This window comes from Hippocampus zosterae, chromosome 17 (genome assembly GCF_025434085.1).
Source record: "Hippocampus zosterae strain Florida chromosome 17, ASM2543408v3, whole genome shotgun sequence".
NCBI lineage: Eukaryota > Metazoa > Chordata > Actinopteri > Syngnathiformes > Syngnathidae > Hippocampus > Hippocampus zosterae.
The window spans coordinates 75,586-90,932 of NC_067467.1; the positions used below are offsets into that span (position 1 = coordinate 75,586).

At 57.1% G+C, this 15,347-nt stretch overlaps 1 protein-coding gene across 1 annotated transcript in view; it reads right to left on the bottom strand.

Moving 5' to 3' along the window:
* Positions 1 to 7,272: 7,272 nt before the first annotated feature.
* Positions 7,273 to 15,347, bottom strand: part of LOC127590341 (arf-GAP with dual PH domain-containing protein 1-like) — a 95,340-nt gene continuing 87,265 nt past the window's right edge. Inside the window, exon 12 of the transcript XR_007959606.1 lies at positions 7,273 to 7,282. The gene's annotated coding sequence lies outside the window, so the exon portion shown is untranslated. The remainder of the gene's footprint in view (positions 7,283 to 15,347) is intronic.

The window sequence follows — 15,347 nt, forward strand, 5'->3', positions numbered from 1 at the left end:
AAACGGGAAACCCCCGGGGCCCCGGGCATTGGCTTTTTCTCAAGTGAGCGGGCCCCACCGGTGAGGAAAATGCCCTCCCTTATTTCGGCAGCGCTGGGGACGGCGCAATGAAATCCCCCGTCGCCGGAGATTTGCGTCAGTCGACTTTGCCGCGCAATTTCTTGGGCCTCAGACCGACAGATTCGCTCGCACGCTTGTGCGGCTAGCGCGGGTCCCTTGGGCAGCAAACGCACGAGCGGCCGGGTCTGGAGGACCTGCGCTCCATTGAGGATCCGCAATGACGCCATGGTCCAAGCGCAGCTATTTATACGCGGGCGATAGCGGCCAGTCTTCTTATCGTGCCGTAGCGAGGACCTTTCCGGAGCCGAACGCCGGCTGGACTCGCTCAGGCGGCGTTTCGACGCCGACGGCTTGTTGTGGCAGTTGCCCGCGCCCCCGCCGACGCGCATGGCTTCCGCACAAACAGAGGTTATCTCCCGGCGGACCGAGATCAAGCGCAAGGGGGCGGAAGGGGGCGGAAGGGGGCGGAAGGGGGCGGGCGCTATCGGAAGAGTTCCTGCCGCAAAGATAGCCGCCGCCCGATGCTTTGTACTCCGTATCGTCGGTTGCCGCCGGACCGTTGCCAGCCTCTGATGTCATTTGAGTCGATGTATAAAGCGGGCCTTTCAAATGGCCATCGGCCGACCCCATTTACACCGCATGCCTTTCTGAATTAAAAAAAAAAAGACAAGCGCTGACCGACAACCTGCTTTTCAGTCAGTGTGTGCTTTTGGCTAGCAGAGGCTAGGTGCTTGCTTCAAGCACGCAAGCTGTCATTTTGAATGTGGCGTTCAGTTGCCCCAAGAAACTTTATCACTCTTCGCATCAGCTTGTTGAAATTCATTTGAGTCCGCGATCGACGTTGACTTCATTGAAGGTCCCAACCGCTAACGTCACACTGTCGTTTTGCTTTCGACCTCCATCGGTTGAACCGCTTTTCAGCCGGGTCATGACCCGAATGCTTTTGAAGCCTAAGCCTAACACAGAACTAGATATGATCTTCTGTTGATATCGTTTAAGACTGGTCTTTGTGAAGAAGAAGAAGAAGAAATAGGAAAACAGGTTTAGGAATGTGATATATTGTCAACACCTTTAGCCAATAAGGCTAAAGCTTACCATGGAACGCGGCCCCCCCCCCGGAGCCAGGCTCCAATTTAGAGCAAACCGCAAAGACAACATGAACGCGTGCCACGCTTGAGCGAGAACGCCCCCACCCCCCGCCCCCCCTCAAAAAAAAGAGTCCGATTGTATGGCCCGCAATCACAAGTGCAAATATCCCAAATGGAAAAGAGCCAGCCGTGCATAAACGCCCCTCCCCGACGTGGCTCCGGGGAAACAAAGGATCCCACCGGAGTGCACTGACGCTGGCTTTCAAGCGCTCGCCTGCGCGCCGGGGGCCCGGACGGACTCTCACCGGCCCGTGCGGCAGGCGGAACTGCGATCGGAGCGCCGCGCTCCGATGATGCCCGAGCGGCCTCGTGTCTGCAGACTGCCGATGAACTCCGGGCGACTTGATTTGGACGGAAAGATTCCACACGTGGCCCATTCGCCAGCTCGATGGCTTTGGAGTGGCCCGACTTGATCCGTCCCTCCCTTCGTTGCATCTTCAGAAGCCTATCTGTGCCGGAGCCTCTCCCAGATGACTTTGGGCCAGTAGGTGGCGGCGGACACCCCCAACTAGTCGCGCCCGCGGAAAACCCAGGCCACCTCCGTGAGGTCCGTGTCAAGAGCAACAAGTGAAACGCTGCGAGCGCCTGCTTGGGGTCTCCTGGCGCACATTTGATCCAAGGGACTAAGCTCCGGCAAAGAATCGCTTCCTGACCTGAAGTCGATTTTCCAGCTATCCTCCACTTTGTAAACTCTCCGGATCAGCCAATAAATCCCGAGGGAGGCAGAGGCAGACGGCACGACGGGACAACCGAGGCTTGGTTGTCGGCGCGTGGCGGTTAGTTCCCCAGCAGGAGAATGCAAGCCTTTCTCCACCAGGGGGAGCGAGTCCATGTCGTAGAACACACTCGGACTGCGTTCTGCGGACGGCTTCCCGTGACTCACCGCGCGCTCGCGGCTGTCATCCGGCGCAAGAAAGCCGCCGGCGGTGCGCGGCCCCTGCGGGTGCCTTTCACGGCCCCCGTCGGCGTCACCCAGCCGGCGTTATGAAGTCACAAAAAAGAAGCCCTCCCCCACTTTCCTTGATGCTATTGAACAGGCATCACATCTATCTATTTTTTCCCCTTCGGCCGTCAATTCTTTTTTTGTGGGGGTGAAGGTCACGTTTGACGGGCCCGTGCTGAGGCGTTCTGCCTCACATGCCAGCCATGGAAGTTCTCAGCAGCGCAGCCATGAAATCCAGACCGCCATGCCCCCCCTCCCTTCCTCGCCGCTGATTAGCACACGGACTTCCCAGACGAGGCCGTCACCTCCAATTGTCCCGCGGACAAGGAGCAAAGTCACCGCCGCATGAAAGTGGCATTTGCCCCCCTTCCCCCATTGGTCAAGCGACTCGCCGCCGCTTGACATCGTGCGCCGAGAGGCGACGACCCGGCGCAAGGAACGGATGCTACGTAAACTTCGGCCTCCCCCACCCCGGCCGGCAGCGGCGGCTCTGCGGTTCTGCCACTAGATCGCCTTTCAGGAGGCCCGCAATTTTCAGCGTTCTGCCGACAAGCTCGGCCGGTTGGATTTCAACAAACGGGGGGCTCTGGCCTTTGTGAGGCCATTAAGGCCCCGATCGTTGTTGAGGGCCCCAATCACGGCGCCTCCCCGAGAGTTGGTCTGGCAAAGGGGCTCGGCGTCGACAGGGCTTTTTCTGAATACGTTGCTTTGTTGCGTTTTCAAATCCGAGACGTGGCGGTGAGACCGGAGAGTCTTTTATGGTGTCGTGACATGGAAAAAGGGCTCATCTTTTGTGAATAAAAGTGGACGGACGGTCTGGTTGGCAAGTGCTCACTGTGCCTCGGGAGCCATTGGAAGTTCCCACCGGCACCCCAACGGCGACGAAGCGCACCTACGGAGACGAAAGGAAGCGGCGCGCTCCAAGGCTTCCGCGCCACGCGCAAGGAGCGCGCGTCCACTCAGATGTCGCTGGAGAAGCGCCCGCTCCCAAAGTGCTCAGCCGCTAAACAAATCTGCACTTATTAAATACACAGCCGTCACTCTCCACTAGCCGTGCGTGGCCACGTTTATTTGGACAAAAGTTGCCCCGCTCCACTTAAGTGTCCCAGGCTGACGCCAAGCCACGAACGGCCCCTCCGACGTTGGAAGCGGATTGTTAGCCGGGGGATGCTTTGGCGACGCCGATTCCTCCCGATCCGCGTGGCCCGCCTACGGTCAATGTAGCGTCAGCGAGTGAGGACGACCGCCGTACGTTTGACCCCCGCCCCCTCCCCGGACTGACACGTTCTGTTGATTGACGCGGGGCTTCCGAACGTTGGCGGCAAACGCAGAGCGATGCAAATCAAGCGGGCCTCCCTCCTGACTCTGTATATGGAGGGAAGATGTCAGAGTCAATTCTTGTCCTAGTGGGGCCTTCTCCTCAGAAGAGCAACACCCCCACCTCCCCCCCAACTAAAATCGCAACCTTCTCACGTTGTGTCTTCCAACTTTTGCCTTGAACTTGTGATGGCGTGGCTCGGTCGATGCTAAAGTTGCGACCTCGCTTCTCATACGTTGTTCTTGCAACGCCGCGCCTCCACTCTTGCAAAATGACATTCCAAAAGAATGAGGACCAGCGTAGCCGCGGCTAGCTACATTCCTGATCACTTTATTCTTGTAAAACGCTGCCTGAGCCCGATGTCAAACGTTGGAAGGCCTTTTTAGGGTCACCAAACGCTCCTCGCCCAAGTCGAGCAACGAGTCGGTATCGGCCGCGGGGGTGAGCGTGCGACGGCGAGCGGACTTTCCGAGCCGCGGCTCAATGGGGAATCGGGCGTTCTTTTCGAAGCTGTCCGCGCTTTGTTTCCCGTGGCTTTTGCCATCATTTCCTTTTCCTGGGCATTAGCATGACACAAGCGAGAGGAAAAGAGAGAGAGAGCCCCCGCCCGAATGCTAATATCTGCCGCTGGGCCTTTTGCTTTTGTTGCCCCCGCAGCTGGGCTGGAGGAGAGCGCCTGGATTCCAGCACTACTCCCGCCGGCATAAATCTCGCCGCGCGCGGGCGCCTGCGACAATGGCGGCGGCTCATTCCGCGCCAAGCGCGGACGAGGCAGCGCACAACCAATTTGTTGTCGTGCGTCGTGACGAATCACACGGGGGGTTTTTTGGGTTGTTTGTTTTCCTCCTGGCCCGCCCCCGCGCCCCGGCGGGATGCGGACAGTCGTCATTTAGAATTCCTCGACTCAGACGCCGCTAATTATTCCTTTCAGCTGTGTGGCTATTGTCTCTCGGGGAGAACCAGACAAGATGGTGTCATGTGTCAAACCGGAGACTCGTGTGGAGCGTCGCTAGATGACGTGAGCGCGGCCGTGCAGTCGGCCCTCATTTGTTGTGGGGGGTGGGGGGGCATCGGTGAAAATCAGCATGAAAGCGAGACAGAATAAAACAAGTTTGAAACAGAGACTCTTTCTCTCATCCCACGGATGAGCGCAACTCCGCCGAGGTCTGGTGAGATTCACCAAAGTTTTAGCCAAAGTCCGCTGAGGCCAGTGGAAGTCTTTAGCAAAGTCAAAGTCTTGTCCGAATGCGGAGTGAGATTTGCCGGCCTCTCGGCCCGGGTCTCGTGCCGTTCGCCCATGTCTTTGCCGAGGTCCGGTGGGTTTCGCGCCAGTTCTCCCCACGCGAGGTTTGCAGAAGTCGCAGACAAACTCCTTGGGCGTCTTGTGGACCCCCGCATCCAAATTGCCGTGAGATGCGCGGGGGGTTTTGGCCGTAGAACGGTCGCCTGAGCGGGAGTCTCGGCCAAAGCCGGAAATTTGGGGGTCCGGCTCCAAAGCGGACCGCGCGAGCGCTACGTCGGAACTCCGAGGCGGCCCTCTTTCCGGACCACGCGCCTCGGGACCGACGAGCGCTCGTGTTTCTGAGCGGCGTTCAAAGTAACAAGACCGCCCCGGCTCCCACCAGAAGGCCGTGCGATTACAGGAGGATTACCATAATCCTTGCGTGGAAGCATAACCTCCCTGGAGCCTTTGTGACTCGGCGCAAGACCAAGCCTGCGCAGTTAAGCCATTTTGTTTCGCCGCGCCACCGTTTATTTGCATTACGGCGAGCCGCTCTCGGAGCGGCTCCCCCCGCCGCGGCGGTTCCCCGGGAAACGTGGCGGTCTCGGGGCTCGGATGGCGAGAGCTATTCTGCACGAGAACGACGGGACCTCGAAGCCGGAAACCTTTGTGTGACGCCGGGAACCTTTCAAAACAAAAGCGACACGGCGACTAGCGAGAAGCCGCCGTGGCGCTCGACATCTTTAGCCGCCGCTCCTTCTTGTGACAAAGCGCCAACAGATGCGCGGACCGTTACGTCCGACGCTCGTGCCGCCGAAACCGCGCGGCCTGCGAACTCAACGTCGCACTTGACATCCTCACGCGGTCAAAAATCTTTGAGCCAAAGTTAGGACGGCGGACACGTGAGAGCTAGCGCGTGGGCATGGCGACGGCTCCCCGATTGGCCGACTTCCCGGACAACTTGCGCGGATCCCCCTCGCCCGGAAGGAGAGGCTACCTCAAAAGTCGTGTCGGATTTGGGGAACCCCGGGCCCAAGTTTTGGAGAATTCTCAACCAAAATCTCGTGATTCGAGTTTTGTGAGATTCGAGGAGGTTTTATCCAAAGTCTGCTGAAATCTTGACAAAATACTTTTTCAGGAGTCTAAGATAAAAGTCGGACAGATTTTCAGAATTTTGATGCAAAATTTGCAAAAGCCTCCTTAGAAGTTGCCCGACATCAGTCACAGACACCCCTGCCCCCAAAAGACCTCTCCAAACTTGAATCCAATTGCAAGTCATAAAACTTCTGGCGACGCGTCAAAGTGTCGCCGTCTCCCTCGTCTCCCTCGACGGATCCGTGCGAGTCAATCAATCATGACATGCGCTGAAGTCGGCCGACTTTAAATCGGCGGGGTGCCTCCCCTGCGCCAAAAGGCATCGTAAGCTCCAAACAAGGAGCCGCAGCCTGAAGCAGCTCATCCCTCAGGCCGGCAGGGGCCACTTGTGAAAGGTTGGCACTGCGGGTGGCCACGTTAGCTCTCGGACTGCAAAGCGTTCGGGGAAAGGCACGGTGGCTTTCGGTTGCCGCGGGGCTTGCGATGATCAGCGAGACGGGGACACCCCGGGGGTGGGGGGGGGGCAATTTGGCACGGCAATTTCACTTGGAGGGAGATGGGATTTGGCCAGAGAAACCTCCTTATCGGGGGGGCGTAGAGCCGCTGAAGAAAATCCCCATGTTGCGATCCTTCCACGTCCACGTCATAACCGCTGAAAAGGCAGTCGGCCAAGCTTCAAAAGTCAAACAAAGGTGAGCATTCAACAGAGTACGCATCTCGAAATGGATCCGAGTGTGACGCGGGGCAGACGCGCGGCAAGGAAATTCCCCTTTGTTTGGACAACAAGAAAACGACAGTGGCACGATACATCTGGAGCTTTTGCTTTTTCACACGCGGGTCGGCAGACCCGCATGGGTGTCATGTCCGATTCGCATTTTTCCAACCGATGCCGGACCCGAACCCTTTAGTCATTCGTCAAAGACTTTGAAAAAGGATTCGACGGCTGACCGGGAGCCGGTGTTCACCACCTTGAGCTGGGAGTCACGCCTTCTACTCACAAGCTGAGCTGCGGCGTTGCGACTGAGCCGCAGCTGTTTGACGCTCATCGCAGGGAGTTGGCCCACCAAAAGACCAGGACGGCCATCCGGTCCGCGGCCGCTAAAAGCCTGGCTAAGTTGATCCCGCTCCGCTCGGCGCGGTCGGGACAAGTGTCCTAAGTCGCTCGGAGGCTGTTGTCGTCATTGATTTCATACCATTGTTGCTGAAAGTCAGCTCAGAGACACTTTGGACTTGATGCGGTCTTATCGTTTTGACTCGGCTTCGTACGAGTATGACGCGACGCCAGTATCATTTGGTGGCTGATAAGTGCCTCCGTCCCGTGTCTCCGTCACACACGGAGAGCGCCGTCCATTCGTTCCGCTTCAGAGCCGTGAAGAATGGCATCGGTCGCAGTTTAATGGCGACGGGATTACGGCGCTGTCGTCTCTCGAGCCCGAGGCCGGATGCTCGTCTGCCTCCGCGGTCTCCTCGCTTACCGGCGCCTGTAGGAAAAAAATCTGCATGGGGGGCCGTCGACCGGAGCGGGGGCAGAGGGACCCCCGCTGGGTCTCGTGCTACTTATTGGCATCCATTTGAACCAATTAGCAGGCGGTCAGACCTCCCGTTCTTTGAAAGTGCCCCGAATCACGCTGAGAGCATGAAGGATCCACGTTGGACCGCGGCCGGGGAGAGATCCCCCGCCGGCCCAGCCCCGGAAGGCCCCGGGCACCGCTCAATTTAGCGCCTGCAACACGCAGTGTCCGCATCGTTTTCAAATATACGCGACGATTGACGGAAGCACCCAGTGGACCGACCGACCGACCGACCCCCGTAAAAATAAAATCATGTCTCAAGTCATTCGGCTTCTGTCCTGAGTCAGGAAATCATGATTTCGAAACATGAAGTTGTGTGGCTGGCGAGCGCCTCACGAGTGTTTTCATCGTTTCGTATTTTGGTGAAGGGGGTTGCAGTTGTTCAATGGCAACGGAGCGATAACGCCACGCAGATCTATTGGATGAACGTTTTGCAACTCCCCAACGATTTCGCGAAATACTTTGTTGGAAAGCGCCCCCGCTCACCTCAAGTTCGAATGTCATAACGTGTGCACACAAGACATCATTCATGGTTTCCCGATCCTAATTCCGGCTCAGGAACCGTCCTGCCGTCAAGCGGTTCCTCGCCACGGCGACCGAAACGGCGCTCGGATTTCAAAGCCAGCATTTGAATCGCCTTTGCTAGCGATTGGCCGTCTGTCACGAGACTGTACAAAGCTGAACGTGAATGGAAGGTAGGCGCGGAGGAACGCAGGTCTCTGTCATGATTCTGTTTGTGACCAACAGGTGGCAGCGTAGGGCTCTCCCTGCAGCTGCACACCTGTCGCTCGTTAGGCAATGATTGCTTGAAAAGGACCCCCGGCACAGTGTCGGGTTCGGGTCATTGTTGTGCCTTTGCTGCTGTCGTGTTGGTTCTCAGTCATGTTTCGCTCATGGTTGGTTTTTGCCTCGATCCTGGCTTTGTTTCCTTCTTTGGATTCTTTTTCTTTTCAGCACTTTATTTGTTTCTGCTTGAGTTTGGAATACAATTCTTCAAGTGCTCCTGCCTGCTTTTTGGAGTGGGACAACACTAACTCGTTCCTAAGGACAATCTTTGAACAATTGCGCTCCTTTGGGCATTTGTTGACGACATTTTAGTTCTGCCCGAGGACGTTTTCGTGCTTTGGGATTTGGCTCATCAAAGTCAATTTGGGCTCTCCGTGTAAATTCTGCGTTCATACGGTCAACGTGGACTTTGAGGCTAACGCCGCTTAGTACCTGGACCATGAAGTCGCCCGTTTGTGCTTGAACCGACCCCCTCCGCTGACTTGCAAGGTGACCTCAGCTATCTGTCCTCACTCGCGCAAACGATGGCGGCGGCGGTTCTCACGGCCCCCCCGCCCCCCTCGTTCTTGTCCCCGCATGCCAAGGAAACAAATAGAGTTGCAAATGCGCACTTGTATGGGTCCAAGCGGGAGAGGCCGGCCGGGATGTCGGTCTTGTTCTCCCATTAATTGATGGCCACTTGATCTCAGACGGTGAATCGGGGCCGGTCTCCAGGGCCGCTGGCCGCTCCGGGCGATACGTGTGGGAACCGCCGCGCAGGCCGCCGAGGCGCGCCCGCCAAATGGCCGCTTCCGACTATTCCCCCGGCGCCCCGCCCATTGTTTGGCATGGATCTTCGGTTTCCCTCTCGGATGACCCCGCCGCGCGGGAGCGGGACCAGGACCGCTCTCCTTTGGAAAGATGGACCCTCCCGGCCGGATGGATGGATGGAAAAGCCCGACGGCGGAAGCGGCCGTTCCGACCCGTCTCTCCCTGCGATTCCGGTGGGCGGCTCATGAGTCGGCTGGATGAGGAGGAGGACGATGGGAAATGCCGCGTTTGTCCGCGAGAATGGTCGAGATGAGCGCTTGCGTTTCTGTCATCCGAGCGGAGTCTTGAAGCAAGAACAATGCAAAGAGTGATGGGCCATCCGCACGGGCGCACTCCCGATTGACGAGCCGCTCGCTTTGCTGCCCGCGGACAATGGAAGCAGATGGGCAGATCCTCCAAAAGCGCCACGCGGGCCGCCCGGAGGGAATCGCGTCGTTTCCACCCCGAATGAGACCGGCGGCAGCGACGCACCCCTACGGCGAGCCCTCTCAAAGCAAACGCCAAACAAGGTGTCGGATGATGATTGATCGGCGCGGCGGTTTTGCCCAAATTCGCCCGTCTTCGCCGGCCCACCCCCGCGGGCGCTTCCTACGATCGCAGGCCGCGCCCACCCGTGGCTAATGAGACATTAAGCAAACGTCGGGGAGGAGAAGTTGGGGGAACCGATTGAAAGCAGACGCAGGCTGCCAAACGCAAATGAAAAAGGGGAGATTGAGATCAATACTGAGTGCCAGCCAACAGCGGCTGGGATCAATCAGATGGAGAAGGAGGGGATGCCGTTGCTTTCTTGCTTTTCCCATGGCTCAGGCACGAGAGCGCACCTGGCCTGACAAAGCCCAGGAAGAGAGGAGGAACGACCCCCCCCCCCCCCCAGCCAACCCCCACACCATCACCCTACCCCCAAGCCTCTTCACACACACACACATTTGCACTTCTCGATACGGATGTAAATATGATCAGCAAGGTGGACGACTGGTCAGCGCGTCGAGCGGTGCGGGGTGGGATTGCGCGTCGCAGCCTCCCTGTGTGGAGTTGGCATGTTCTCCCAATGCCTGCCCGCGTGGCTTTTCGCCGGGAAGTCCCCTTTCCTACCGCATTCCAAAAATAGGCGCTCGTGAAACAGTCCCCAGGTGCGATTGTGAGCGAGAACGAATGTTTGTCGGCGTATGCCCAGGCCGGCGACGGGCCGGCAACTGCCCGAAGACGGCTGGCGGGGAAGCGGAGGAGAAAAGGGATGGATGGAGATAGACAGAAGTAGCCCGACATGTTTCTCTTCCGCCTCTTGCCGCAACAGGAGCTTCTCAGTTCCGCCCCCGCCACAGGTGGCCTGTGGCCATTGGCCGTTTTATTCTCGTGGCCGTTGACACGTCACGGAATGAAAAGATGCCGCTCCCTTTTTGGCAGCTTTTATTGAGACGCTTTTTGTGTGGTCTGGGCTCTGGATACGCCCTTCTACAGCAAACTCCAGCAAGGGGGCCTTTTAAAAAACAAATTTGAGTGATATGAACTGCCAAACTGAACTGGAATAATTGGTGAAAAAATGGACTGTGTTGATCAACTATTGGCTTGAACAAATTGACTGATTTAAAAGTTTGCAAACGCCGCCGGCCCGCAACGTTCTATTTACGATGAGCTCTCTGGCGCCCCCACACCTCCCTCCGTTGAAAAAGCCGTTGCAATGCTGGACATTGGCCCTCCCGGCGTCGGCACGAACAAAACGCTGCGACTTCTCACGCTCGCCACCTCCGGAGTGCGCGAGCTGGTTTCAATTTGCGCTCTCAGCAAAGGTAATAAGTTGGGAGATCAATTCTGCCGGGGCTGACGGGAGCTGATTTGGGGGTGGGGCGGTGTACGTTTTGGCTCCCTCCCCTTGATTAGCCCCGGCCCTTAACTTGACTGGCAAAACACAAAGAGCTGGTCTGTTCACCCCGAATGCAGCGTGACCCCACGCCGAGTAGTAAGCTGCGCCCAGATTCCAGCGGGGCTCTTTGCAGAGGATAAATCACCTTTGGTACACCGGCCCACATTCTTGTTTTGCACCCGCCACAGATAGTTTGAAGGAGTCGAGGACATTTTCTTGTCATGAGCAGTACAGTTCTGCCCACTTGTCTTCCTAAAGCGCGGGTGGCAAACTCGAAGCCCGGGAGCCGGCTCGGGCCCGCCGCCTCATTTTACGTGGCCCGCGAAGAGCAACGTTTGCAATTTTGCAAAATTGCATGTTTCTTGCTAAAACACCCAAATTGTCTCAAATCTTGAGATGTTTCAAGCATTTTATTTCAACAACTTTTACTGGCGGCTGAGTTCAAAGCGACGTTATCCAGCAAAAAAAAAAAAAGTGTTTTCAAGTTTGTTTTTAATGTGTGTTTAATCAGATGAGTGGAGAGGCAAGGCAGTAGATGAAGCGTGTTTTCCGGAGACAAGAGCGCCTTGTGCTACGGGCCTCCCCTCCATTGAGAGTCAAGTGGCGGAGTTAAGTCAACCTCACCCCGAGCAAATCTTCATCCACCCGTAACCTTCGCCGACGGCCGTCATGTCGCTAAGCAGCCGTCGGGCGCTCACGCCGAGCAGCTGGAAGTGACTATGGAAGCTTTTTGCTTCCCGCCGCATGATTGGAGGCTCCCCCCGGTAACCTAAGGCACAGGCCAATTACGGCTCATTTAAGACCAAAGCAATTTGGACAGAGTTTTGGGGGGGAAACGGCTGTCGGGCTCCGGTCTCGTTGCTGTCGCCCGACACAAACGAGAGTGGGATATTTTGACAGGTTGCTACCGCAGAGCGCCTCGCTGATACGCCGAGGCGGAGGTGGCGTGCCGCGGCTAATATCCCTGTGTCGAAAGTCGGGGGAGGGTCAGGAAAGGTCTCGTTAGCCCCAGCTCCATGCGGAGACGAAGCGAAACGGCGGGCCTTGGTCCCGCCTGCCCGCCGATGACGGGCTGCGCGTGCACGCGCGTCAAATAAATGGACCCCGGTGGTCGGACTTGGACAACTGGAGACGAGCGGGAGGTCTACCGGAGCGACGGCGTTACCGCCGAAAATATTGCGCGCCGTTCGAACGTCGCCGTGCCAACCGACGAAGACGGGATTCTTCCACTGTCTCTTGGCCATGAAATAAACTTCAAGCGCTGTTGCCATGACTGGCGGCAAGCGCGCAGAATGTCAGGACAGGAAGCAGGTCAGACTGCGAGGCGCGACTGAATGTTTTCAGCTAGGTGCGAGGAAGGCAACGCTGACATCACTGTTGTGGGGACGCGCTCTATTTCGGGCTGCTCTGAGCTCCACCTGGCTCCTGTCTGAGCCACTCGGCAAACCTTATTTGCAGAGTACAACTGGCTTGTGTGTGTGTGTGTGTGTGTGTGCGCGCGTGCGCGCGTGTGTTTATCCAGGTCTGAGGTTGATTTTTCTGTGAGACGAGCAGACTTCCTTCAATCCCTCCCCCCCAAGGCCGCCCTCGCCTTGCCCCTGCGCCACAACTGGAGCGGGGTGACGGCAAAAAACGTCTCCTCCTCACGGCGCGACGCAGGCAGGCTGACGTGCCGGCCGCAAGTCAAAACGCAATCCGTCGTCCCGGGGCCACGCATCGCCGCGCTTGCTCATACGGCACGGAAACAGGAAAGACTCGTCAGGGGTGTCTGACTTGTGGTTTTTGTTTTTCTTGAGAAGTGGTCATTTTTTTCGTCTAAAAACGCCTTACAATACATGGTCGTTTTTTAGCCCAAAAAAATGAGCCCGGCCGTGTTTGCACTGTCACGCCCAAGGCCAAGCGCTCGCACCCAAAACAGAGATTGACACCTTTGCGCTCACTTAACTTTGACCTCCGGCAGGAAAGCTGCCCCCCCCCCCCCCACCCCACCCTCCCAGATGACGGGCCTACCCTTGGACACCGTGCGTCTCCTCAAGGACACATGACAACGCTCATAAATGGACATTTTAAATGCTAATTATCTGCAGCTCAAGTGAAGGTAAACCTTCCGCCTCCTCCTCCGTATTTGCTTCTTGTCAGCCAGCGCCTTCGATTCCATTCCCTTGGCGGGCTGCCCTTGTGATCTTTACCTTGGCGAGAAACGCGCTCCGGTCTTCTTTTCCTTTTTGGGGGGGCTTGGACTTCCTGATCCGTACGCTAACTTGTCAAAGGTTAAGGTTTGAAGGGATGAAGTTCGGGTTTCAAGGCAGGCCGAAGGACTGAAAGATTGCACAATTTGTGTTGGAGCTGGCGATCGTGCTTCAAGTTAGGCTTTCAAGTTGGGGGTCCAGGCAAAAGTTTCACTTTGACAAGTCAGGGTTTTGGAGTAGGCTTTCAAGACAGGTTGAAAGAAGGTTCAAGAAAGGTTCGGGACTCGAGACGAGCTTCGAGCTCTTCCCACATCTTCCTTTTCAGGGGTCCACCATCTGCATTAGAGCAACGGGCCTCAGCGGGTGACTTCAAGCCCGTCGGGGTGCGTTGAAGTGCGTGGAGGTCTCCGTGCTGCAGGCGGTAACTGGAGATTTGTAATTACGGAGCGCGCCAGGCGCCGCCATAAAAGGCTCGACGCGCCTCGATAACCTGCCGGCGCGCTCAATGGCCGATTGTCACGTCTAAAAATGGCTGCCGGCGCTCTATTTTGAAAAGCAAAATGCGTTGGGCCCACGTTAGCCTGGCCGAAGGAAAACGTCGGCGTACGTGATCCATTTGCCTCGCCGGCGCGATGTTGCGTTTTGCCAACGTAAACTGCGCTGCGGCTCGATGGAGGTCGGGCGAGCCCGTCCCTGTCGCCATCCCGATTCGGCGGCCGGCGATCTCGCTCGGTGAGCCGGCATACCTCGGCGGACGGCAAGTCTAATCAAAACCTCTGGCGGCCTTCATAGTCGCGGAAGAACGGAAAGCAAAGCGCTCCGATATTGGATGTCAGGAAACGGCGCGGGACAATTTCCTTCCAGCGTAACGTGAGAACGGCAAAAGCCGGGCTCCCGGAGGTTGGGGGCCACGGCGGCCGGGTCGCCCCAATTAGACGGCGCTTCCCCGCTGAGCCGCGGCCGCTCTGAGCGCAGGAGCGCCCGACGGGGGCGCGAGGAGGAAGCGGAGGAAGCGGCGCGACCGCCACAGTTCTTATTATGCTTGGCGCGGCGGCCGCCCGGCGCGTCTCGGCCGTCCGCGGCCCGCCGCCTCTGATTGTGCTGCAAAGCGACCGGGAGGCCGCAAAATGACAACATCCATTTAGGTGGAGTGCTGAGGGGCGGCCGGCCGTGACTGCCGGCTCACACCGTCTGTACGTGACATGGCCAGCGCCATTTTTCTTTTCCGATTTCAAATGCATTCGGACGCGGCCCGTTTCAAAAACAAACAAGCAAAATGGCCGAGCAACAGCCGAAATATGGCAACTCTTGCCACGGTGATATCCAATGGACGAGAAACAACGACAACTTCTAGAAAAAGGAAACCGCGCTGGAAAATGAAGCTTTTTGTTGCTGGGCAGACTTCGGGAGGGATCAATCAAACAAATCGGTATGTGCCTCTCTTTTTAATAAATGTGTTTTGTTTTTTTTTAATGGCCACATTTTTGGCGATATTACACAGCACGAAAAGGAGTTTTGCGGTTTTCTTGCGGTTGTTGTTCCACGTCTGCTTTGCTAAATGGCATCGGTGTTCGGAGACTGGGTGCAAAGTCGCGCTTGTAAAGCCCTTCAAGTATGCCACCGTTGCGATGGCGTATTAATCCATCGCCAAATCCCCGGCGGACACGCCTCCGGCAACCGGTTTTGCGCCGTTCCCACCGGGTTAGCGTAGCTGCGGGGGGGGGGTGTGACGGCAAAACAGGAAGTCCCGCGTGAGTCTGCCGGGCAAAGGTCAAAAGGCGCGGTGGCGCGGGAAGCGGCGACATCTCATCGCGCTCTCATTTGGGCCGCGTTTGGAGCATGGCGAGCGAGCGCGTGGGAAGAAAGGCTCTTTTCATGGGGCCCTTGCAACAAACCGGGCCCGCTGGAAAAAAAAAGAAAAGAGCGGGCCCAGGTGACGGCAGAGTGAAAGGCGAGAGCTCGCCTGAGAAGACATCGATCACAATGGCTGGCTTGTTTCCAGCGAGCGGCTTATGTTTTCATCGCCGGGCCTTTGTCAACTCTTAATCAGAGCCCAGCGGATTCCGCCGCATTTTATTTTTCAAGATGGACGGCGAGTACCGTGGCGTGTTCGGGAACCTCGGAAAAAGGACGTATGGCCCTTGAAATTGCTCAAGTACTTTTGTCAGAACGCGTTGAAATTTGCCACAGCTCTGTCTTGATCGTCAACACGATTGATTTGTCGCCAGCTCCACAGAGAGCGATTGCAGCCGCCCTCATTCGACTCTTTGGAAACTGAGCTCCAGTCACTGAGCGCAGTCGGGAGGAATAGGCTCGGGGAGCTGTTTGCAAGACAAGACGCAAT